This window comes from Macaca mulatta, chromosome 3 (genome assembly GCF_049350105.2).
Source record: "Macaca mulatta isolate MMU2019108-1 chromosome 3, T2T-MMU8v2.0, whole genome shotgun sequence".
Classification (NCBI taxonomy): Eukaryota; Metazoa; Chordata; class Mammalia; order Primates; family Cercopithecidae; genus Macaca; species Macaca mulatta.
The window spans coordinates 76,980,274-77,005,960 of record NC_133408.1 but is presented as its reverse complement, the minus strand read 5'-3'; positions in this window follow the sequence as shown (position 1 = coordinate 77,005,960).

Below are 25,687 nucleotides of genomic sequence, written 5' to 3'. Positions count from 1 at the left end.
TTTTTGTTTCATTTATTTTTTGTATTTTTTTTGTTTGTTTCAATTTCATTGAGTTCTGCTCTGATCTTGGTTATTTCCTCTCCTCTGCTGGGTTTGGGTTTGATTTGCTCTTGTTTCTCTGGTTCCTTGAGGTGTGACCTTAATAATGTCAGTTTGTGCTCTTTCTGTCTTTTTGATGTAGGCATTTAGGGCTATGAACTGTCCTCTTAGCACTGCCTTTGCTGTATCCTAGAGGTTTTGACAGGTTGTATCATTATTGTCATTCAGTTTGAAGAATTTTAAAATTTCCATCTTGATTTCATTGTTGATCCAATGATCATTCAGAAGCAGGTTATTTAATTTCCATGTATTTGCATGGTTTTGAAGGTTCCTTTTCAAGTTGATTTCCAGTTTTATGTCACTGTGGTCTGAGAGAGTACTTGATATAGTTTCAATTTTCTTAAATTTATTGAGGCTTATTTTGTGGCCTATGATATGGTGTATATTGGAGATAGTTCCATGTTCTGTTGAATAGAATGTGTATTCTGTGGTTGTTGGATGAAATGTTCTGTATATATCTGTTAAGTCCATTTCTTCCAGGGTGTAGTTTAAGTCCATTGTTTCTTTGTTGACTTTTTATCGTGATGACTTGTCTAGTGCTGTCAGTGTAGTATTGAAGTCCCCCACTATTATTGTTTTGCTGTTTATCTCATTTTTTAAGTTTGCTAGTAATCATTTTATAAATTTGGGAGCTCCAGTGTTAGGTATACATATGTTTAAGATTGTGATATTTTCCTGTTGGAGACGGCCTTTTCATTATACAGTGTCCCTCTTTGTCTCTTTTAACTTCTGTTGCTTTAAAGTTTGTTTTGTCTGATATTAGAATAGCTACCCTTGCTCACTTTTGATGTCCATTTGGCACGAAATGCCTTTTTCAACCCTTTTACTTTACATTTATGTGAGTCCTTATGTGTTAAGTGAGTCTCCTGAAGGCAGCAGATAGTTGGTTGTTGAGTTCTTATCCATTCTGCAGTTCTGTATCTTTTAAGAGGGGCATTTAGGCCATTTACATTCAATGTTAGTATTGAGATGTGAGGTACCATTGTATTCATCATACTATTTATTGCCTGTGTACCTTGTTTTTTTTGTTGTTGTTGTTTTTGCTTTTTAAATTGTATTTTTGTTTTATAGGTCCTATGTGATTTATGCTTTAAAAAGGTTCTGTTTTGATGTAGTTCCAGGATTTGTGTCAGGATTTAGAGTGCCTTTTAGCAGGTCTTGTAGTCGTGACTTGATAGTTGTGAATTCTCTCAGCATTTGGTTGTCTGAAAAAGACTGTATTTTTCCTTCATATATGATGCTTAATTTTGCTAGATACAAAATTCTTGGCTGCTAGGCGTTTTGTTTGAGGAGGCTGAAGATAGGGCCCAAATCCCTTCTAGCTTGTAGGATTTCTTCTGAGAAATCTGCTGTTAATCTGATAGTTTTGCTTTATAGGTTACATGGTGCTTTGTCTTACAGCTCTTAAGATCCTTTCCTTCATCTTAACTTTATATAACCAGATGACGATGTCCCTAGGTGATGATATTTTGTGATGAATTTCCCAGGTGTTCTTTGTGCTTCTTGTACTTGGATGTCTAGGTCTCCAGCAAGGGTGGGAAAGTTTTCCTTGATTATTCCCCCACATGTTTTCCAAGCTTTTAGATTTCTCTTCTTCCTCAGGAACACTGATTATTCTTAGGTTTGGTTGTTTAACATAATCCCAGACTTCTTGGTGGCTTTGTTCATATTTTATTATTCATTTTTCTTTGTCTTTGTTGGATTGGGTTAATTCAAAGACCTTGTCTTCAAGCTCTGAATTTCTTTCTTCTATTTTTTCAATGCTATTGCTGAGATTTTCCAGAGTATTTTGCATTTCTGTGTGCCCAATGTTTCCTGAAGTTTTGATTGCTTTTTCTTTAAGCTCTCTATTTCCTTGAATATTTCTCCCTTCACTTCTAGTATCTTTATTGATTTCCATGCATTGGACTTCACCTTTCTCTGGTGCTTCCCTGATTAGCTTAATAACTAACCTCCTGAATTTTTTTTAAGGTAAGTCAGGGATTTCTTCTTGGTTTGGATCCATTGCTGGTGATCTAGTGTGATTTCTTGGGGGTGTTAGAGAGCCTTGTTTTGTCATATTACTGGGTTGGTTTTCTGGTTCCTTCTCATTTGGTTAGGCTCTGTCTAGGGCTGAGGGTTATTATTTGGATCCAATGGGTTGTTCCCGTGATGTAGTACTCTCCTCTTCCTATGGATGTGGCTTCCTGTGAGCTGAGTTGCAGTGATTGTTAACTCTCTTCTGGGTTTACCCACCCAGCAAGTCTACCTGGCTCTGGGCTGGTACTGGGAGTTGTCTGTACAGAGTCCTTTGATGTGAAACCTCTATGGGTCTCTCAGCTATGGATACCAGCACCTGTTCTGGTGGAGGTGGTAGGGGGTGAAATGGACTCAGTGAGAGTTCTTAGCTTTGATAGTTTAATACTCTATTTTTGTGCTGGTTGGCCTCCTGCTAGGAGGTGGCACTTTCCAGAGAGCATCAGCTGCAGTAGTATGGAGAGGAACCAGCAGTGGGTGGGGCCCTAGAACTCCCAAGAGTATATCCCCTTTGTCTTCAGCTACCAGGATGCATAGAGAAGGCCCATCAGATGGGGTCAGTGCCAGGCATGTCTGAGCTCAGACTCTCCTTAAGCAGTTCTTGCTGAGGCTGCCATGGGGCAAGGGAGTGAAGTTCCCAGGTCAATGGAGTTGTGTACCTAGGAGGATTATGGTTGCCCTTGCTGAGTCATGCAGCTTGTCAGGGCAGTGGGGGAAAGTTGGCAGTCACAAGCCTCACCCAGCTCCCGCATGATCTGAAAGGCTGCACTCAGTCCCACCATGCCCTGCCTAACAGTCTGAGTTTCTTTCCAGGCAGTGGGTGAGCAGGGCTTGAGAACCTGCCCCAGGCTACCCACCTCCCCTTTGAGAAAGAACAGGGCTTTTGTTCATCCCCTGCCTGTGAAGTCTGAAAACTGGATTCATGCCCTCCCCTGAGTTCTGGGCAGAAGGCTTTTCACCCAGTTCAAATCGTTACAAAACTGGTCAAATTGGAGACTTCCTTCTCCTTGTGGCATTTTCCCCCACACCTCTGGCTGCCCTCCCAAAGGGTCCCTGTGGTGCCAGGCAGAAATGGCCTGCTTGGGGACCCAGCAAGCATGTTGGTATGAGCCAACATGCCTAGCTGTATATTATCTTCTTTAGAGAAATGTGTATTTTAGTCATTTGCTCATTTAAAAATTTGGTTATTTGTCTTTTTATTGTTGAATTGCAGGAGGTCTTTATACTATTTTGGATACTAGGTCTTTATCACATACATGACTTTCAGATTCTTTCATTCTGTAGATCATCTTTTCACTTTTTTGATTGTGCCCTTTGAGCAACAAAAGTTTTAAATTTATCAAGTGGAGTATGTCCACTTTTTTCTTTTATTGTTTGTGCTTCCGTGTCATATCTAATAAAACATTGCTTAACCCAAGGTTGAGAGAATTTATTTCTATGTTTTTTTCCCTAGGAGTTTTATAGTTTTGTTTTTTTCATTTAGGTGTTTGATCCGTTTTGAGTTAGTTTTTGCATATGGTGTGAGGTGAGGATCTACCTTCATTCTTTTGCATGTGGATATCCAATTTTTCCAGCATCATTTGTTAAAAATATAGTTTCCTTCTTGATTTGTCTTGACTTTCCTGTAAAACTACCAAATGATCATAAATGTAAGGGGTCATTTCCAGACTCTCAATTCTATTTCTTTCGTGTGTGTGCATGTGTGTGTGTGTGTGTGTGTTTTCCTTAGAATTTTCTTTGTACAAATCATGTCACCTGTGAACAGAAAATTTTACTTCTTTCTTTCCAATCTGGATAATTTTTACTTTTTTCCCCCTAATTTACCTGAATGGTAAAATTTTGAGTAGAAATAATGAATGAATTGAAAATTGCTTTTTCCTTTTTTAGTGTTTGGAAGACTTTGTAGCACATTGATGATTATTCATTAAATATTTGAAATAATTTACTAGTGACATTATCTTGTTCTGGACCTTTCTTTGTGGTTAGCTTTTCTGATTACTAATTTAATAACTTTGCTTTTTATAGATGTGTTCAAAATTTCTTTTTATGTTTTAGTCCGCTTTAGTGTTTGTATCCTTTTAGGAATTTGTCCATTTAATTGACATACAATTTTTCACAGTATTCCCTTAAAATCCTTCTTGTTTATGTGTGGTCAATAGTGATGTCCCTTTTTCTTTACTTACATTGGTAATATGTATCTTCTCCCATTTGTTTCTGGCCAGCTAAAGGTTTGTCAATTTTATTTATTTTATTCAAATTATATATATATATAATATATATAAATTATACATATATAATTATATATTATATATATTTGTATATATATAAATTTATATTTGTGTGTGTGTGTATATATATATATATATTTGTGTTTTTTTTGAGATGGAGTCTTATTGTGTCACCCAGGCTGGAATGCAGTGGCACCATCTCAGCTCACTGCAACCTCTGCTTCCTGGGTTCAAGCGATTCTCCTGCCTCAGTCTCCTGAATAGCTGGGATTACAGGTTATGCCACCATGCCTGGCTAATTTTTGTATTTTTTTAGTAGACAGGGTTTCACCATGTTGGCCAGGCTGGTCTGAAATTCCTAACCTCAGGTGATCTGCCCGCCTCAGCCTTCCAAAGTGTTGGGATTACAGGCATGAGCCACTGCACTCAGCCAAATAATACGTTTTTGGTTTCAATATTTTTTCTACTGGTTTTCTTTTTTAAAAATTTATTTTCACTATAATCTTGTTTTCTTCTGCTTGATTTGAGTTTTGTTAGCTTAAGGTGGATGGGTATTTATTCGAGATTTTCTTTTTTTAAACATAGTTGTTTACAGCCATATCTTTTCTTCTAAGCATTACTTTAACCACTTCCCATAAATTTTAGTATGTTGTGTTTTTGTTTTCATTTAACACAAAATATTTTCTAATTTCCCTTGTGATTTCTTCTTTGATGTATTACCTATTTAAAAATGTGTCATTTAATTTTCATTTATCTTTGAATTTCCTACACTTCCTTCCGTTACTGATTTCCAATTTTATTCCTTTGCAGTCAGAGAACATACTTTTTATAATTTCAAAAATTTGAATGGATTGAGGCTTATTTTATGTGCTGACACATGGTCTGTTCTGGAGAGTGTGCTATGTGCACTTGAGAAAACTGTTTTCTGCTGCTGTTCAGTGGAGTGTTCTATGAATATCTGTTAGGACTAGTTGGTTTATAGTGTTATTCAAGTCTATTTCTTTGATGATCTTCTACCTATTTTATTCTCTGTATTACTGAAAGTGAAGTACTGAAGTCTCCAATATTATTGTTGAATTGCCTGTTTCTCCCTTCTTTTCTCTGTCTTTGCTTCACATTTGTTGAGGATCTGTTGTTAGATGCATGTGTTCATAGTTATTATATCTAATGGATGGATTGACTTTGTTATTATTATAAAATATCTGTTTTAGTCTCTAGTAATAACTTTTGTTTTAAACTATATTTTATCTGATAGTAATCTAGCCTCTCTGCCTCTCTGTTTGTTACTGTTTGCGTGGTATCTCTTTTTGGCATTCTTTTACTTTCAACCTAGTTTTGTGTTTGATGCTAAAGTCTCTTTTATATAACATATAGTGAGACCATGTTTTTGTTTGTTTTCTTAACCTATCTGCCAATATCTGCTTTTCACTGGGGGTACTTACTTTATTTATATTAATGTAATTATTGTTTAGGTAGAATTTACATTTGCATTTCACTTTTTGTTCTTTTATATCAAATTTGTTGTTTCTCTATTTCTTCATTACCGCCTCCTTTTGTGTTAAATAGGTTTTTCTAGTCTATCATTTAATTTTCTTGTTGTTTCTTTATAAATATATATGTATTTATGTATATATGTGTTCATATATATAATGTGGAATTAGTTATTTTATTAATGGTTGTTGTTCTGGGGATTACAATTAACATCTTAACTTAAAACATCTAGATTAGAATAATGTAACTGAATTTCAGTAAGTTTAATACCATTTTGCCCTAATGGTATTTATTCTCACTCTCTTTAGGCTAGTATCATCACACAATTTATATCTGTATTTATTATAAACCTATCAATGCAGTTTAATAATTATTGTTTTATGTAGTTTTCTTATGTGTAAGATAGGAGATGAAAAGAGTTATTATATAAATATAATTATATTTATACTGCTTTTTATATTTTCTTTTATCAATGCTCTTTATTTCTTCCTGTGGATTTCCTCTTCATGCGAACTTCCTTTCATTTCTGTCTACAGGCCTCCCTTGAGTATTTCTTGTAAGGCAGATCTGTTAGCAACAAATTCCATTTTTTTTTTAAAATCTGGGAATATCTTAATTCCTTCTTTGTTTTTAATTAATGGTTTTGCTGGAAACAGAGTTCCTGGTTGATGGTCTTTTTCTTCAGCACTTTAAGTATGTCATCCCACTCCCTCTGGCTTGCATAGTTTCTGACAAGAATTTAGCTGTTATTGTATTATGGATCACTATATATTCAATCACGTCTCTTTTGATGCTTTCAAGATTCTCCGTTTGACTGTCTTTTGACAATGTAGTTTTAAATTTTTCTTACTTGGATTCTATTGAACATCTTAGATGTGCACATTATTATTTTCATTATCTTTGGAGAGTTTTCACCATTATTTATTCAAATATTCTTTCTGCACCTTTCTCTCTCTCCTCTTCTTTTCTCTGGGACTCCCATTCATGTGTGTATTGATGTGCTTAATGGTGTCCCACAGATCTTTGAGGCTTTGTTCATTTTTCTTATGTTTTTCTTAGTATTCTTCAAAATAAAAGAACCTCAGTTTGACTCTCTTCAACTTTGCTCTTGCTGTCTTCTGTCAGTTAAAATCTGTTGTTCAGTCCTAATAGATTTTGCACTTCAGTTCTTATGGTTTTCAAGTTCAGAATTTCTATCTTGTTCTTTTTATAATCTCTATTTCTTAGTAGTCATCTCTATTTGATCAGGCATTATTCTCATACTTAAAAAAATTCTTTAGACATGATTTTCTTTAGTTCCTTGATCATATTTATTGTTTAATTTTTTATTATTTTTTAACATTTTGTGGGTACATAGTAGGTGTATATATTTATGGGGTACATGAGATGTTTTGATACAGGCATGCGATGTGAAATAAGCACATCATGGAGAATGGGGTATCCATCCCTTCAAGCATTTATCCTTTGAGTTACAAACAATCCAATTACATTTTTTTGAGTTCTTTTAAAATATACAATTGAGTTATTATTGACGATAGTCACCCTATTGTGCTATCAAATGGTAGTTCCTAATGATTCTTTCTATTTTTTTGTACCCATTGACTATATTTGTAATAGCTGATTTAATCTTCTTGTCTTAAAAGTTCAACATTTGGGTTTCCTTAGTGTCAATTTCTAGGGACCACATTGTTTCCCTGTGTGTAGCCCCCAGTTCCTTTTCCTCTATGTATCTTGTAACTTTTTGTTGTGGAAAAGCTACAAATTAAAAATAATACAATGTGGGGGAACTGGAGAGTCTATTCTCCTCCTCTGTCTCCAGCCTTTGTTGTGGAGGCTGTTGGTTTTCAGGCTACTGTGGAGGTAGGGACAGGGGATGATAATAGAACAAGTTAAAATACCCAAAGCTTACTTTTCTTACAAAAATTCAGATTTTTTCTTGAGTAAACACCTTAAGATTGTTGCAAGCCTGTCTTAATTTACAGTGTCCTGAGCAAATCAATGTTGGAAATTTCCCAGGTGCTCTTGCCGCATTCACCAAGGAACATATTTTCAGAAGTGCTTCCATCACCATTCTGGAAGTGCGTCTGCTGCCTGACTCAATTTTAGTGGTGTATTTGGGAGTGTCAGGGTGATGGTCATTCCAGGAGATCCTTGAAGAGTAGGATTCGGTCATGCTTGCCTATAGTTCCAAGCTTCTTGCTCAGTGCTTGGCCTGCAGCAAGAGGGTAGTAGCCATACAGTAGATCCCATTCATCCAGGGGAACACGTTTCAAGACCCCTTGTGGATGCCTAAAACTGCTGATAGTACTGAACTCTATATATACCATGTTTCTTCCTATACATATAAATGTATGTATGATAAAGATTAATTTCTCAATTAGATTCCAGATAACTGAAACCATGGAAAGTGAAACCGTGGATAACAAGGGACTATTGTATGCTGAGGTGAATGAAAGACAGCTTAGAAATCTAAAGATTTCTTAGAAATGAAATCTAATGAACAATATGAGAGAGTTCCATGAAATAGCAACAGAAAGAATGATATTTATTTTTCTCCCATGTTTAGAAGAATAATAATGGAATTCTATAATTTGCCAATATCCAGCTTATACAACTCTTTGTGCATGATGCCACTTCTGATATTTCTGGATAGGCCTTTGAGAGAACAGTGTTTCTTTTGTCTGCGTTTCCTCCACAGCCCATGCCAGGTAGTCAGAGGCAACAGTAACTCAGGAGGCAATGGGGGAAACTTGCTTCCTATCCTTCTCTGCTCCCTCTAATTCATTGCTTTCGATTGCTTATCAGTGGATGTCACCATATCTTGTAGGGAAAGCCAAGGCAGATGTGAAGAGAGAGGAACTGAGTCTTGAAGGATGAACAGAGCTTAGCCGGAGTTTAACTCTCTAGTCAGGGAGCTTCAAAGCAGGAGAGTAGGGCAAAGCAAATTGTGCTTGGGCCAGCAGCAGAAGGTGGAAGAGGAAGAGGGGTGCAATGAAGCCAAGGCTACAGAGAACATCACGACTAGATCTTGAAGGGCCTAAGATGTCAGGTCAAGGATGTAGAATTTTATTCTGAAGTCTCTGGAACTTCAGAGAAAGAGGAGGATTTTAAACAGGAGTGTGAGCAGATGTGCAAATTAGTAAATGCGACATTCTGGTAATTTGGAGAGTTCCTTAAGAGCAGAAAAGCTCAAAGGGTGCTGTGGGAGTAACCAGGGGAGAAATGCTGAAAGATCAAACCAGGGAAGATTAAACAGATAAAAGAAGGAAAGAGCTTCAAGAGATACATAGAGGTGTAATTAACAAGACTTTGGTAATTTACGTGATATGGAAGACAGAGAAGAGGAGGGAAGCACTGACTCCAGTTCCCACCTTTGGAAAATGGGTGCAATTCACTGAGGTAGACCCCAGGAGGGAATATCAGGCCTTGTAAGGGAACACGATGAGACTGCAGAGTCTGTGGTGTATGTACCCCAAGTGACATTGGCACCCAGCTATTGCATTTCCAGGCTGGAAGCTCAGGAGACAAGTCTGGAGTGGTTATATTTATTTAGGATGTATTATATGAATTTTAGCTAGATGAAGCCATGGAAGCAATTAGATCAGCTAGTGGGAGCATCAGATTGAGGAGAGCTAGTGTCTGCAAGGCAGCTATGAGGGAAAACACAGTATTTGAAACAGGTGGAAGAAAAAAACCTAGGAAAGACGTCAAGAAGCACACCCATCGAGATTTCTCTGGCTCCTTCTGGCTGTGTGGTGCAGAGCACACACACACAACATTGGGCTGGTGGTCAAGGCTCGGGGCTGGCCCACAGGAGCTTCCTGAAGTCCTGGGCTGGGGCCGCAGTGGGTGGAGTCTCTCTTTTAACAATGTCCTTAATTCTGGCTTATAAACCTTCAGAGTATGCATCACGGCTGTTATGTAAGCACTTGGTAAGATGATAGTATGGTTTGGGGATTGATACAGTGTTCCTCAGCTTTGCTAAAATTGGGACCAGTGACTACACCAGCCTAGCCACAGGAACATATGAGATCAGAACCTTTTCCTCCTTTAGGAATCCTCCCAGGGCCCTTGAAGTTGCCATCCCTGCTTCCCTTCCCTGCCCTGTGAATGTAGCCTATGGCCCATCTTCTTTCCAGGTAAACTTCATCTGATTCCTACTGTGTTTTTAATGGAGTAATGCAAGTTAAAGCTATAAACTAATATTGGAAAAATATGCAGAACTCTGCCCACATCAAAGCAGGCAGTTAATAAATCTTAACTATTATATCATGATAGCAACTATTAATATTATTAGATGGAGGCTCACCAAGCCTCAAAAAGCAAAGTCATCAGGTAGGACGGTGCCATGGGGTGTCTGCTCACTCTGCCTGGTCTACCAAATGCCCACAGCTCACGTTTCTCTACAGGGCACTTACGGGGCCAGCGGACCCGCCGGAGAGAACAGGTGCAGGGTCTGAAGGGTTGTGAGGTGCCGGGCCACATTGCAGAATTGCAGGGGTAAGGCTTCTGAGGAAATGGCAAGGGTGGTGACTAGATCCAGTCTCACTCAAAGGCACCTGTGTGGATGGGCCAACAGCATGGAGCTTTTTGCTTAGGGTAAACCAGACTCATGAAGTGGGTCTGTCTTCTCCATGCCATGGGACCACATCCCAGAGAGAGTGTGTGCCCTGCCTGCAGCAGAGCAGTGCGCCCCTTCCATAAAGGTCCTGTTTCCCATTTAGTTATTGGAGACCTTGTGACACCTCCAGTGTCTTCAGGTGATGTGTTGTGGTCAGTTGGGCATGGTTCCTGGCACTCCATGGACACAACTCACTGGGGAGCAGTCATGTCTGTTAGGAAACAATTCACTAATCATGGGTGAGGAGTGCTTTCTCCAAATTTTCACTCCAAGTAATGTGAAAAAGAAAGTAAAACTGACTTGATTGATTTAATATACCCAAATCATCTATTTATTTGGATAGAAGAACAATAGTAATGTAAGTAAATTTGGCCAGGGTTAGAGTTGAAGCAGCTTCCTAGAAATCATCAAGCTGTAAATTCTGCATTGTTTTTCTACTTTGCAGCCTCTGGGGAGCTATAGTTTACCCACAGGCACAACATTTCTCGGTTTGACTGTTCTCTTGGGTTCAAGTCTGGGTGACAGGGGAGTCCTCATCAAGTCCACAACATGACTTCTTGCCACGAAACCAGAACCCCCAGGGCCCAGCCTTGGGTATGGGCTCTGCATGCTCAGAGATCCAGCCTCACTCTTGCTACCAACCCACAAGTGACAGCCAATTGATTGATCAGTGAAACCATCCAGGAAGTTCTCCAGCCAATGCTGCCCAGTCCTCTTTCAGAGATAAAACCTAACGAGGATTGAAAGATGATTAGCATGTAGTTTAAGGAAATTCCCAGAATGTAAATGGCTCTTAATAGCAATAAATTTCCCGAGAAAGCCCATAGACTGCACAAGCATTTATGTGTTCCTAAACTTGGGGTTTTCTAAAAGTCTTGGGACTCAATCTTTCTGAATGTCAAAGAATGATCATAGCCTGGGTAGGTTAATGTATACAAAACTGCCTAAATTTCTTATTCAATTTTGTGGGGTTAGCAATTTTCAGCAAATCCTTTTCTCTTCGTCATAAATATTGAGTTAAATAACTCTTTTGAGGCTGGAGTAAAGGGATTTGAGGGATACGGTGGCCACATTTGCTGTTGTTGACCGGTCCCTGGTGTGGAGAGAGGCACAGTGGCCTGCTGTCTGCATGGGGTCTTTCTGTCTCTGTACCACCTGCTGCCCCGATGCAGATGAGAGGCAGTGTTGTGAGGCCCAGTGGACTGGGAAGATAGGCTTTGTACAGCCTACAACCTGCTCTTGTCCTAACCATTCATTTTCACAGGTAACCCAACCAGTTGCCCACCTGACTCTCAGGGTCATGCCCTGACTTTCCCAAAGCAATTCCTGACTCCCTCTAATTTTGCTGTTTAACATTTGTGATATTTTAAGGCTCACTTGCTGCTTTCTCTGGGTTCTTTTGTTTCAGGATCATTGTTCTTACTGAATATTCTCCAGGCTGGGCACTTCCACTAGAAGCTTCCTCAGAAAATGAGCTGTAGTCATTCTTTCCAGTCCTCACCAGCCTGAAATGCCTTTCTTCCGGTCACGGAGAAGAGGCTTTGGACAGATGAAGGTTTCTTTGCAGGAAAGCCAAAGGGGTTGTAATCATGTTCCAGCTTTTAGTAGCATGTCAGGAGTCCATGGGGTCCCATGCCTTTTACTTGGTAAGCTGTCTAGTCACTCCGGATACTGATGAGGGCCCCTCATGGTCAGTCAGTGCTTTATTTTCATTAATCCTTCTGGGGAAATAAACTGTTTCCATTAAAAATTTAGGCTTTCTTCACCTCAGGGAAAATTTCTTCTATTTCCTTTACTATCCTTTGTGCCTCTTCTGAACCACCGTTATTCACAAATTAATTCTCCTTGCTAACTGTGGAGCATTTCCAGGAGTCTGTTAGAGAGGCAGACTCCCAAACCTCTTTCCTGAGTCAGAATCTGTGCCTGTACCAAGATCCCAGGGACCTGTGTGCATGTTAAAGATTGAGAAGTGTCGCCCTCCATGGCCTGTCCTTCCCATCCAAACTTTTTGCTCATATTATTTGAATGTTTGAATTAAGTGGATGTTCTTTATGCAACGCCCACCTCAGTTTACCATATTTAAAAAGTAGATAACAACAGTACCAATCTCATAGGTTCATTATGAATGTAATTGAGTTAATACTGTTAAGGTACTTTAACAGCGCTTTGCACATAAGTGCTAGATAAACATTTTTTAAATAAATAAAAAGGATTTCTGGTGCTCAATATACTTTGTTGTGAGGAAGCATCCCCTTGGTCCTTCCAGGTTATGAATTCATGACTTTCCAGTTCTGTTATCACATTTAAAAAGTCAGAAACAATGTTTTGCAATATCTTCTTATAGATGTGCTTCTCAGCTTTGGCTAAACTCAGGGAGCTATTAAAAACCCCAGTGCTCAGGCTACTGCCCACACCAATTAAGTCAGAGTCTCTGGGGGTGTGAGCTGCATCATTATTTTGTGTTCCCCTGCCCGCCAGGTGATAGCATGCAGCCAGGTTGCCCTGTACAGACATTCTCCGCCCTCCTGCACTAGCACACCAGCTGTGTCCTGCCCTGCTCTCTGCAGTGTTTTGCTTCCCTTACAGGTGAACGAGCTCCAGGGCGTTTGGGGCTCTCTCCTGGCTTCTGCATCTTTGTTCAGGCTGTTGGGGTCTCCAGGGAATGGGGAGATTCAAAGTAAGAGAAAAGTTCAGTTTTGTTTAAGTGGGTTCTTTTCGGTTTTCTTAGGCTGGAGATAAAGGGACAGGCAACTCTTGGCTGATAGGCTGCATTTTTTGGTTTATTTTCAGTTTTTGATTGAGAGGTGTGCGGCATAGGCAAGGGGTTTCTCGGGCTTCTCTAGGTGCAGGGACAGGGAAGAGCATTCCTTTTCCAGATGTAGGGGAGAGGTCTGTTTCAGAACTGTGCAGTCCCTCTGGAGGGCAGGGGCCGTCATTGGGGTCAGCAAGTTTCTCACTGGTCTTGAAATTGGTCCAGTTGTTTCATAGAAGTAATATTTACAGGTTCTTGAATAAACATAGAAATTGACCCTTCATCTTAAAACTTGAAACTTACATTTATCTCATCTGAGTTTCTTCCTCAGGAAACTGACCCCGGTCGGGGACTGAAACTCACTGACTCATGGCATCCAGACAATAAACGCCAGGCCCCTTATTCCTCATGATTGCTTCCTTACCCCTCCCTGAGTCCTTCCTACACATAGCCACATTCATTCCCTGCTATATAAACCCCCCAATTTTAGTCAGTTGGGAAGATGGATTTGAGACTTTTCTCTCAATTTCTCTGTTGATATCACCAGAATAAAAAGCCTTCTTCCCTTGCAATACTCATTGTCTCAGTGATTGGCTTTCTGTGCAGCGAGAAATGGGACCTAGCCTAGACCAAACCCTGGCATTCTGGTAACAGTCTGTGTGTAGGGTAAGAGAGTTAAGACAGGGTGCTTGTGCTGACCAGGAGAGTGCAGAGGTCTGCTGGCTGGGACGTTTAGGATGATGTGCTGTCCCTGGGAGGCAGTCTCATCCTGGTGATGAGCTAGTGATTTTTTACAGACCGTTGAATAACAGAGAAGGTAGCCCTTTACCTGGCTTACAAGTCTTCACAAGAACTTTAGTCTGCAAAAGTGTCAGGGATCCTTGAGGAAAAGAGGAAGGTCCAGCCAACTCTTAAGTTCATTTTTTAAATTAGAATTTTCTTGAGAGGGTTTTGGGAGAGAGGAGAAAGGTCTGCTCCTTGGTTCAGTTTTCCAGAATTCACACAACATACGAAAGAGAACACCTTTCATGTGTTTCAGATAGCAAGAATTGTGAAATGAAGTGTTGGCAGTGAATGGCAGGCATTTTTCATCTAGAAACTTTCCTGGGGTTGCCTTAAATGGACAGACTGGCCTTACTTTCGTTATCAGCACATTCTGCAGGGTTTCATCCCTATGGGAAAGCTGGGACCTCCTTTGCCACCTAATATGAGGCCCCAGAGCACCCTTCAGACACCCATGCAGGTGTTGAGGGTGAGCCATTAACTATGTGCATTAACCGTATCTTTTACTGTCTGTATTTGGTTGCTTTGACATCTGGGGCTTTGAGGACTCTGGAGGCTCGCCAATTCCTGGAGACATTAAGGGCTAGCCAATTCCTAGAAACACTAAGCAGCTCACATATGAGCACGCTTTTCAAATGCCAGCTAACTGCTGTGAACTCAATGTATCACCCCAAAGTTCATACGTTGAAACTCTAATCTGCAATGGGCTATATTAGTAAGTGAGGACTTTGGGGGGTGATTAGGTCATGAGGGTAGAGCTCTTCTGACAGGACTAGTGGCCTTATAAGAAGAGACATGAGGGACTTTGCTTATTTCCTCTCTGCTCTCTGCTCTGTGAGGATACAACGAGGAGGTGGCCATCTGCACACCAGAATGCGGACCCTGACCAGACACTCGATCTCCTGCCACCTTGATTTTGGACTTCACAGCCTCCAGAACTATAAACAATAAATATTTGTGGCTTAAGCTGCTCAGCCTATGTAAAGTATTTTGTTATGGCAGCCTAAACTAAGACAACAATTAAACTGGAGCCCACACCCCCAGCCCTACCTTTATGGGGCTCTGACACTCAGGTCACCATCCTCCTGCCCTATTCACTACATGGCCAGACACCAGATAAGTAGGCACAGCCCTATCTGATCCTAAGCCTGTGTACACTGCCATACCCATTTATTCCAGTGGATACCAAAATGAAGGTTCCTACTCACGGTTCCTCACTCCCTCTGCCTCTGGATGGCCCTGGTGCTTCCTTGTGTGACTCTCGATGGAGTGCCATATTCCTCATCTTGGGATCTGTGAGAATAATAATCTGTCTTTCTGGTGGCAGTCAGTCATCTTCCAATCTACTGGCCTTCCCATACCTACATAATAATAAACCTATATTAAAACAGCATATGTGTTTGGGAGCATCCAAAGGCAATGTATCAGGAAGAGACTGGGCTCTCAGGCATCTCAGATTTAGAGATGTTCAAGGATACGTTTTCTGTTAACACTTGCACGGTCGATCCAGGGATGCAGCATCTGTAGCTCTACTCTTTCCTGCTTGACAATGATGTACAGCCACGGTGCTAGGCCCTTAAGTACAATCCTCTAAATCTATATATCTTACTGAGCCAGATTATTTGTCTTTCTGACAATATTAGGCCCTGGAAATGTAATTTTTTAAATTAAAGAACTTCATAACATGGTCTCCCAGAAGAGCTTCATCCAGTCCAGATGAGGACATTTATCTCCAGTTCTGTCCCCTTGGTGATATTTTAATATTGTATAATTACTTAACAATGTGCCTATTAATTTTAGCAGAATCTCACAACTGCCTTCTTGTGCTACTGCAAATTGGATAGTTTGAGAAAAGTTTTCCTCTGTTAAAATACATGCCACTTTTTAAAGATAATTCGCATTAAATTATTACCAAGTTAAGACATTTTTTCTAGAGGTTTTCACAATTTAAACCGTGCATGATAAAGAATTTCGGAACCCATAGGAAGCAGGCTCCACTGAAATTCTACAGGTATTTCAGACTTCAGGACTGAAAAAGGTTCTGGAGTGAAGAGAGACTAGCTGTCAGGCTGGTTGAACTTGGAGGCTCAGAAGATGTCCCCAGCCTGCAGTTTCCCCATTTGCATCTCACATCTGTCTCTCTTCTGTGTTGGTTCCATTCCCCATCGGGCTGATTCCTCATGGACACAGCAGGCAGTATCAGCTCTCTCCCCTAGGCTCAGGCAACTGAGATCTTCTGAATGTCTTCCTAGAGGGGAGGAGGCAGGAATCCCAGGAGAAAATCAGTACTGAAAAAAGAAATAGAAGCTGATTACAAAAATCACCTATATTACTATTTTTTTTTTTCTGAGAGCAACACTAGCCTAATGGTAGTGTTGAAATAATTTCTGATATAAACCAATATTTTGTGATTCCATATTTTATAAAAGAAGGTGTTTGTATGAATTTTAAGTAATTCCTACATCTGACCCAGGCAACTAAAGTGTGTCTTGTGCTCCAAATAGAACACCTCACGTAAAGAAGTGGAGAGGAATCCTTCAAAGGAAGAGAACAATGAAGATCAAGTTTTAGTGGTCATGAGAAATAATCATCAGCTCCTTCCTTTTATTTATGAATTAACCTTTTCAAGGAAGAGAGATCAAAAGGAAAAATAAATAAATCTCCACAAAGGGAAGGCCATGAATGCAAACAAAAGCCAACCTTTCAACTAGATCGAATACAGAAAGGGGACTGTAAAAGCCTAAAGTAGCAAAACAAAAAGAGTAGTAGGAGGGTAGAGGACAGAAGTATAGATTAGCTTAGCAGTCTTCTTCCTCTGAGATGATATTTCAGCACAATCTGCAAATCTATTTGCTTATAAATAAAGGATATAAATGTAAATATATAAAGTATGTGAGTAAGCTTGATATTTTAGGTTATGAAATAATCAAGAGTATAAATTGTTGACTAGAATTTTTAAAACATATCTGTCTGTGACCTGAGATTTTTCTTTCTTTCTTTTTTTTTTTTTTGAGTCAGAGTGTCTCACCGTTGCCCAGGCTGGAGTGAAGTGGCATCAACATGATCTCAGCTCACTGCAGCCTCTAATTCCAATCTCAAGTGATCCTCCCACTTCAGCCTCCCAAGTAGCTGGGGCTACAGGCACATGCTACCACTCCCAGCTGAGATTTTTCAATTTTAGTTGACTTTTTTGGGTAAGAGCACTTGGTGGTTTCTCCAAAGACAAATTAAAGAAATTGCTAAATTATGCCATGTTAGATCACATCTTCCTAGGCCCAAAATGACCTACAGTAGCTCTCTTATGATTTTTTTTTCTTTTTTCTTTTTTTTTTTTGAGACAGAGTCCTGTTCTGTCACACAGGCTGGAGTGCAATGGCATGATTTCAGCTCACTGCAACCTCTGCCTCCCAGGTTCAAGCAATTCTTGTGCTTCAACCTCCTGAGTAGCTGGGACTACAGGTGTGCACCATTACACTTGGCTAATTTTTGTATTTTTAGTAGAGACAGGGTTTCACCATGTTGGTCAGGCTGGTCTTGAACTCCTGACCTAGGGTGATCCACTGACCTTAGCCTCCAAAAATGCTGGGATTAAAAGTGTGAGCCACCCCACCCTGCCTCTTAAGGTATTAACACACAAAGAATGTTTCAGTGCTGGTTGTGTACTCTAAGTCAAAACCAAAAAGTAATTTCATGGAGTCAGGAATGGTCAGTCTAGATCAGCACTGTCCAGTGGAATTAGAAATGATTTAGATCCACACTGTCCCAATTTGAGGTCCCCAGTGCACCCACCATGCATCTATCCATTCCCTTATCTATGAAATGCCAACTAGTGAGTACCACCGCTACAGGGCACTTGTAATGTGGCTGGTGCAAAGGAGGAGCTGAATTTTAAATTTCATCTAATATTAATGTCAATTTAAATTTAAATTTAAATAGGCACGTGTGACTACCCCTTTTGGGTAGAAAAAGATATGATGCCAACAGGTAAAAAATCCTGCATCTGGGGTGCATTTTAACCACTGCACAAAAATACTTTGTACTGTGTCTTTATGCAACATTATTAAGCAGCAAGTGGGAGCCAGACATTGAAAAAAGTAGAGAACATCATGGCTGCCCCACAGTCTCTCTCAGGCTCAGCAAGGTCACACTGCCCTGAGAGTCCCCAGGGATCAGCAGTGCTTACTGATGCAGTTGTCCTGCGAAGGATTTTGAGGTTGGCTACTGTGGAACCTCCATAGGCTCCTAACTCTCCATGGATTCAGCTCAGGCATTTGCCAGCTCAGCCAGTGCATTTGGACGTAGGGTGTGTTGAACGCTGTTGCTGGAAAGAGATGACACTGCCGAAGCAATTATGCTCTAGTTTTTTTTTTTCCAAAAAAACCCTCATGCTTAGCAATTTTGAAAATTATTTTATCTGAAAAAATTACATCTCCTAAGTGTGTTGTAGAAGGCTGCAGAGTTGACCTTACAGAAGTGTTGCTAAATAGGAGGATATTAGAACTGGAAGAAAATGTAGAGTCCATCTGCCTGGCCCCGTGTTTGCATTTCACAGATAAGGGAATGGCACTCAGAGAAACTGACTTGCCTCTAGCCATATGGTTAATTAGTGGCAGAGATGAAACTAGAATTCAGTTCTTCTGGTTCTCAGTTTCTTTTTACTACAGAATGTTGTGGCTTATCTCTGTTATATCTGGAATACCACATCATATTTTTGACAGCATTTCAATATTAGAGACATGCTACTTTATTAACAGTCCTCACCTAAATCTTCATTCTCTTCAAATGCCTCCTGAGTAGATAAAGCCCATTGCTGATGAAAGAATTTAACTTAAAGAACTCACTTTACTGCATTCAAATAAGCCAGTTAAACATTCTGCACTTTAAGCTTTTATTCTAGGTTCCATTGTCAGGTGATAATGAGGTGCTGAAAACTAATTAGATCATCAGACAAAACTGTCTGGCCTGCCATCTGCTGAGTCTGGAGAGTGATAGTCCCTGGTTGAAATGAGAACTAGGACTAAAAATAACCACCTCCACCCCTTTTTTCTTCCTATTCCTTGCCCTGCTCTTGTCTTGGTGCATGGTGGAGAAAGGATTATGTAAGATTCAAGGCTGGTTTGCCCTATGTAGGTGTTAGATCTTATATATCCATATAGTATTGCAACTGCAGTATTGCAGTGTTCTTCATCTTCTAGTAGGTTTCACCTCCACCTCCATTCACCTGCCCTACTCCATCATATGTTTAGGGGCATGGAAGATGGTTTAAGTGGCATAGTATTCACATTAACCAAGTTGTCGAGAGCCCAAAGCATACATGGGCAGAATGTCTCCCACTTGGATTTTGGAGTGAATTCCTGGATCCTTTCCTCAGGTGAACTTGATTTCTAGCTCTTCTTTTACCATGGATTCAAATGGCTCATCCTTCTGGAACCAGCTAGGCAGCCTTTCTTTGTTCACAAGCACCTGATTCTATTATTTTCCAGGAACAAAGAACTAAACTTGATGGCCAAGTTTGCTCCTCAGATTATTAACATCCTAGTAACTGTTTACTTTGCATGCCTAGTACTCACCCAGAATGCAAGACTGGCCCAGAACAGCTGGGACTTCATTTTTTAAAATCTATGTGCCCTTGGCTTCCACTTCCAGAGCTCTCTGGGGGAAATGGCTGAGCTTTTGGAAGTCTATACTAGATGACAGGGCATGAAGTTTGTGTGAGGGACTATTTTGTCAAATTATTGTGGCTGTCGCTTTCAAGTTATGATTCAGAACTGAAAAGTCAGGTTCCTTTTGAAAATCAGTGAAACTACATGCTCTAGCATAAAGCAAACAGTGAAGAAGACAAATTCAAAATTGGAATTCAAAATTCCAACACTCAGTAAGACATACGCCAGAAATTAGTCATATTTGTGTTAATGCTAAATAAATAATAGTACTCTGGTATTGAATTAAGATTGTACTTTATAGGGTATTTTTTCTCTTACAAACAGGGGGCACTCTTAACTGGCCAATTTATGTTCTAAAAAAACCCCAATGACTAATGCTTAGGTTGTATTTACACAGCACTTTTGACTCAACTCTTTCATTCAAAACAGATTTGTGTTGGCCCCGTCCACAACATTAGCTACGAGGTCTCTCTGCTGCCGAATGTAACTGACATCTCCAAACTCCACCATGACCAAAAATAAATCAAGACAAACCTACAACCACCACCATGGAAACAGACAACCAATGAGCTGAAGAGATGAGCAAAATTCAACTGCTCCAAAATAATAGTGGATGTATGTTAACTTGGTCCCAAATCTCTTGTTTCTTACTGAGGCCAGAATCACTGAGTTTCCTGTAATAGCTCCATTTCCAGTTTTTTTTTTGGACTAATTATTTTAAATGAAAGCCCTGAATGATGACCTGTCCCATCATTGCATGCTTTAAACTGGCTCCTCCACCCACCTTTTAGTGGACACAGAGGAATGACAGTGAATTTGTGGTGTCATGGCCAGCTGGATGGTGTGAATGGGAGCCCTCTGACCTCCACTTCATCCTTGTCTTTGCCTACTTGTGTGTCCCTCCATGACCTGCAGGCTGCTGGCCTGTTCCCAGCTCCACACTCACACGATTGAACTTAAAATGTTGACCTTTGCTACTCAAAATGTTGTTCTTGAAATATCATCCCAGGCCTCTTGTATGAGTTTGTTAGAATCACAGAATTTCAGGCCCACCTTAGACCTGGGGAATCATGAGCAGCCCTTTAGTCAGACGGCTGTGTACATTACAGTTCTAGATATACTATTGGGCACCGTGAGTGTTTTCTCTCTTTGGTTCCAGTACCTGATTCTCCCTGGTTCCACTTCAGTGCCTGCTCCTGCCCCAACAGCCACTTGCATGGGGATTGCCTGACAGTGGCCTCCCAGTATGATGTGCAGCAGAGGAGAAAGCCTCAGCTGTTCCTTGTCTTGGATAGAGCTGTACTGCTGCACAAGTTTTAATTATTATATGTGTGTTTTCCTCCCTCTAATAGTTTATAAATTCCCTTAAGGGCGGAATCCATTTATGATTCAACTCTTTATCACACCAAGTGCTCTGGATGTGCCTCATTTAGCAATAGATTTAATTTATTAAATTAAGGAGTGCACGTACATGATGGGAAATGGCTGAGACACAGGGTTTGCATTTGAAACATCGCTGGAAGGGATGTGAAATATTTGATGACCAAACAGCAAACCTTGAGAGAAGAGGTACTAATTGGAAATATAATAGATCCCACATTAAGGCAGATATCATTCAACACCTCATTGGACTAACCCCACTGTATCTGAATTTCATTTTTCTTCTGCTCTTCTAAAATGGGAGGTTAGTACCACAATCATGGGATTATTAAAATAATCAATTTAAATTATATACATAAAGCAAATTACAAACTGCTTGACACATGATAAGGATTTAATAAATCTGTGTTGCCCCTTCTCCATTTCTAACCTGGCTTAAGTAAGAAATGCAAAGCGTAGATGCTTTTTTTGTGAAGGAATTATAGGGTAAGGACATTTGGATAAATTATTTGAAATAATTAGTATTTGTTTTCTTTCCATCATGTCAAAACAGAGAATTTGAAGTAATTTCAAAACTAAGAGTAGTGGGCCAAAAGAAAAAAAAGAAAAACTTCTCATAGTTTAGCCATAGTTTAAACACAATATTCACTAATGAGCGGAACTGTGTCTGTAATATTTCTGGAGTTCAAGGTGGGTAGGGAAACAAGTTTGGTAAGTCACAGTGCTGGAAAGGAGGAAAATGGTAATTCTGCTGAGCAAAGAAGCAGCTCTGAAAGAAGTTTCTTATAAGAATCCTTTAGTGGATCATTCCACCAACATATTTCTATATTTCATACAATGACATTTACATGTCATACAATGGAATGTGTTTATTTCATAAACAGACTCCACATGGATTTGTCTCATAACAATTACATTGAAGGCATAATCATGAAAATCCATTAATGGAAGTTCATTTTCCCTAATCCTCTCCCTCATTTGAAAATCTCTCTTCCTCTAAAGGAACTTTGTGTTCTCCTTTAGCAGGTGTAGTACCCCGTGTACACGATTCCATCTCAGGACCCACACCCATGCTGTGATAATTTATTAACGAAGGCCTTATGCATAGTTCGCTGCAGGTTGTGAGAATGAGCAGCATCTCATTTATGTTTTTGTCTTCGTTGCCCACAGCCATACCTGGTACCTAGTAGTCAGTAATAAATGGATGAACAGGGAGTGAGTGACAGGCACACTGGTTCCCAGCTCTGGCTGTACTTTAGAGTCCTCTGGGGAGCTTTTATATAATATTGATGCCTGAAAACTTCCCCTAGAAATGTGGACTTAATTGGCTTGGGGTAAAGAACTGTCACAGGTACTTTATAAGCTGGTCAAAGTGATTTAAATGTACAGTCAGTGCTGATAACCAATAGGACAAATTATCTAAATATACTATTCAACTTAGTGAGATTATAGCATAATTTTAACCAGTTACTATACAATGTAGGGTAGTGTGATGGATATCGGAATGAGGAAGACACAGTCCTTGCCCTTGAAAAGCTGATTATTTGGTAGCAAGAGATGGGATGGACATTCCAATCAGTATCTGGCATGATGATGACGATGACAATAAGAGCATGTTCTATCAAATGCACATATGGTGCCAGCCACAGGGAGCTTTACAACCTACATTATCTTATTTAATCTCTACAGCCACCCGGTGACAGAACCATTGTCATTTACTTAATCCCATATTGCAAGATCACAAGACTGAGGTTGAGTGAATGGAAAGGTTTTGGACATGACTTCAAACCATTTTAACGTGTGCTTTTCCTTTTTGGCGGGATGGTCTTCTGAATTTCCCTTTTTAGTTTCTACTGTACCATGAAAATGGAAGGGAAATATGCTGAGGCCTGCTTGGGGCTATTGGTGTGGCCCCTGGTGCCCATGTTGGCTGTGCCCACCTGTGGCTGGGGTGGTGTGGCTGTGTGTCCCTTGGTGCCTACGTTGACTGTGCATGCCCATGGCTGGGACAACATGACCGTGTGGCCCCCGGTGCCCGTGTTGGCTGTGGCTGGGGGTGGCTGGGTGGTGTCCGTGTGGCTGCCCGTGGCTGGGGGTGGCGTGGCAGTAGCTAATTGCCCTGGCGGTGCCGCTGGGTGGGCCTGGATGTGGGGAAGCCGGCGGCGACTGCGGGCTGAGCGGGAACCCTCACTTTACAAATGTGGGAAATGAGGGGGTCATGGTTTAAGAACTTTAGTCCAGGACACATAGCTGGCCAAAGTATGCTATGTGCCAGGTGCCATTTAAAACCCTTTATGAGTATTGACTCAGTCCTCATAAAACCCTGTGAGGAATGGACCATTATCTCCTTTTTACTGTTGACAAAACGGAAGCAACGCAGTTAATCCACTCGCCCAAGTCATAAATCAGTAAGAACCAGAAGGCCCACTAGGCGGTCTCTTCTCACCCACAGCTCGGGCGGCCCTTAGCAGTAGGTGATTGAGTCCGGATTCCACAGAGGCCTGGCAGAGGCTGGAGGGAACGCGGCGTTACATTTTATTACGTGGTGAATTGCCACTGTTAGCATTAAGATTACTTCTCTTAAACCCAAGCCTGTCCTTGGTGGCCAGGGAGGTATAATTGAGGGGGTGGGAAGCAAGGTCTCTCTGGCCCTCAGCTCACTAAACATTTCCCGATACTCAGCAGCCTCCTTCCTCAGAAACTGTTTTTAGAGTCACAAAAGATTTTAAAGACAAAATTTTATAAACTGTTAAAATAGCAGAGTTCTCTGTTTTACTTTATTTTCCTCCTCCTCATGCTTTACTCCCACAGCTTCACTCTTCTTCACAGCCAGATCCACAGAGAATTAAATTCGCTGCTTCCCAGGGCAGACCTCCAGCTTGTTCCATTTGGGCAGACTTTCTTTTCTTTTTGCATTTCACACACACACGCACACATACATGCACACACATGCGCACACTTGCATACACACACACACGCGCACACACCTATGCACGCACACGTACATACACACACGTGCACATACACGAAGAGGCACATGTACACACACAATAGTTTGTGATCCTTCATTCACATTTAGGTGTGATTCTTCGTACTTTTCAAGCCTTCCCAGGCATTTGTAGAAAAGTAGATCTGGAAAGCTTTCTGACCCAAGTTCTGGGACGGGAAGGCACTTAGAGAGAGATTGCTTGTTGATTCCCAGTGTTTGGAAAATACTTGCAAAGGGGTTTCATGCCTTGCCCACCTCCCGCAGCTCCTCGAGGGTGACACTTGGACCAGTGCTGGGTCTCTCCTCCACATAAGGATCCTTCATTAGGAAGTAGGCTCTGCTCTATAAGCTTGGGTCAAGAGGAAAAAACCCATCCTTCGACGTGTTTATAAACTAGCAAGGGGAAGTTTCTAAAAAGCCAGAGATCTACATATGAACTTTTATGACAGTTTTCTGCTTTCATTTCCTGGGGACAAGACTTGGGGAAGATATTAAGACAACTCTGGAGAAAACCGAGTGTAGTAAGGCTGATGTCTCTCCATATGTTCCTGAAGAACCCCCAGATGGGGAGAGTAGAAAGGGATGTCAATGTAACTCTATCCCAACTCAGTTCAACTCACACAGACAGAGGCAAGGCTACTGCACCTCCACCCTGCCACAGCCCTTGGCCACATGCGAATCCCAAGAGGAGATATGGCCTAAGCTCAAGCTGGGTCCCACCCTGGCTGCCTAACCTTGTAAGTGAAGAGGGTGTGCCCCTCTTCACTAGTGAGAAATCAGGGAGGTTGACGGTGAATTCAGAAGTTCTTGCAGGCTGGCTCTCACCTGTACATCCTAGGGTGCTGAGACTTCCAGCTCCATCCCTATCCCTGTCCTTCAGTGTTAGATTAGACATTTCTGTGTCTCTCCATGATTCTCTTGGGGCGGCGCATGCGCCAGGTACCTTCAGTGCTTCTCCATCATCGAAAGCTGGCTGTCCTCAGCTCTTTTCTTTCCACGTTGGGGAAAGCTATGTGTTCAGCAACTCACTTTCTGAGACTCATCCGTTCTGAATCTTTCCAGGTGTAATAAGTTAACTTGGGTAATGGTGGCCAGAGTAGTCTGCAGAGTTCTCCACCTCTCTCTTCTCTTAGGGATGTCATGATTTACAGTTGTCAGTGATATATTATTTGTCCTTTCTCCCCACTTTCTTCCAGAATGGACTTAATACATAAAAATTATGGGTTGAGAATTGACTTGATTCAGATGAAGAGAGTAGTTTACAGGTTGGTAGAGGTTGGAAAACAATACAATTTGCCCCTGAGTCCCTTACTGAGGAAAGACTAGTGAGAGTTACCCTGATAAAATTTTCAGTGCAGTTTGGAGAACATCATTATCGGCACCATATCAGTGGCCTAACCCACAACCCCTCTGCTTTAAATAATTTTTTCATAGTATTTTCCTAATGATTTTCTTTTATTAAATATAGCACACATTCCCTAAAGTGCACAGAACACTAAGGGCAAGTTTATACAGCAAATACCCTGTAACAAAAATCAAGAATGGCTATGTTATTTATGGAACTCAGTGCAAAATGCGAGTGTGAGTCCCCTTATTAAAAAATTATAAAAAATTTTGACCAGGCACAGTGGCTCACTCCTGTAATCCCAGCACTTTGGGAGGCTG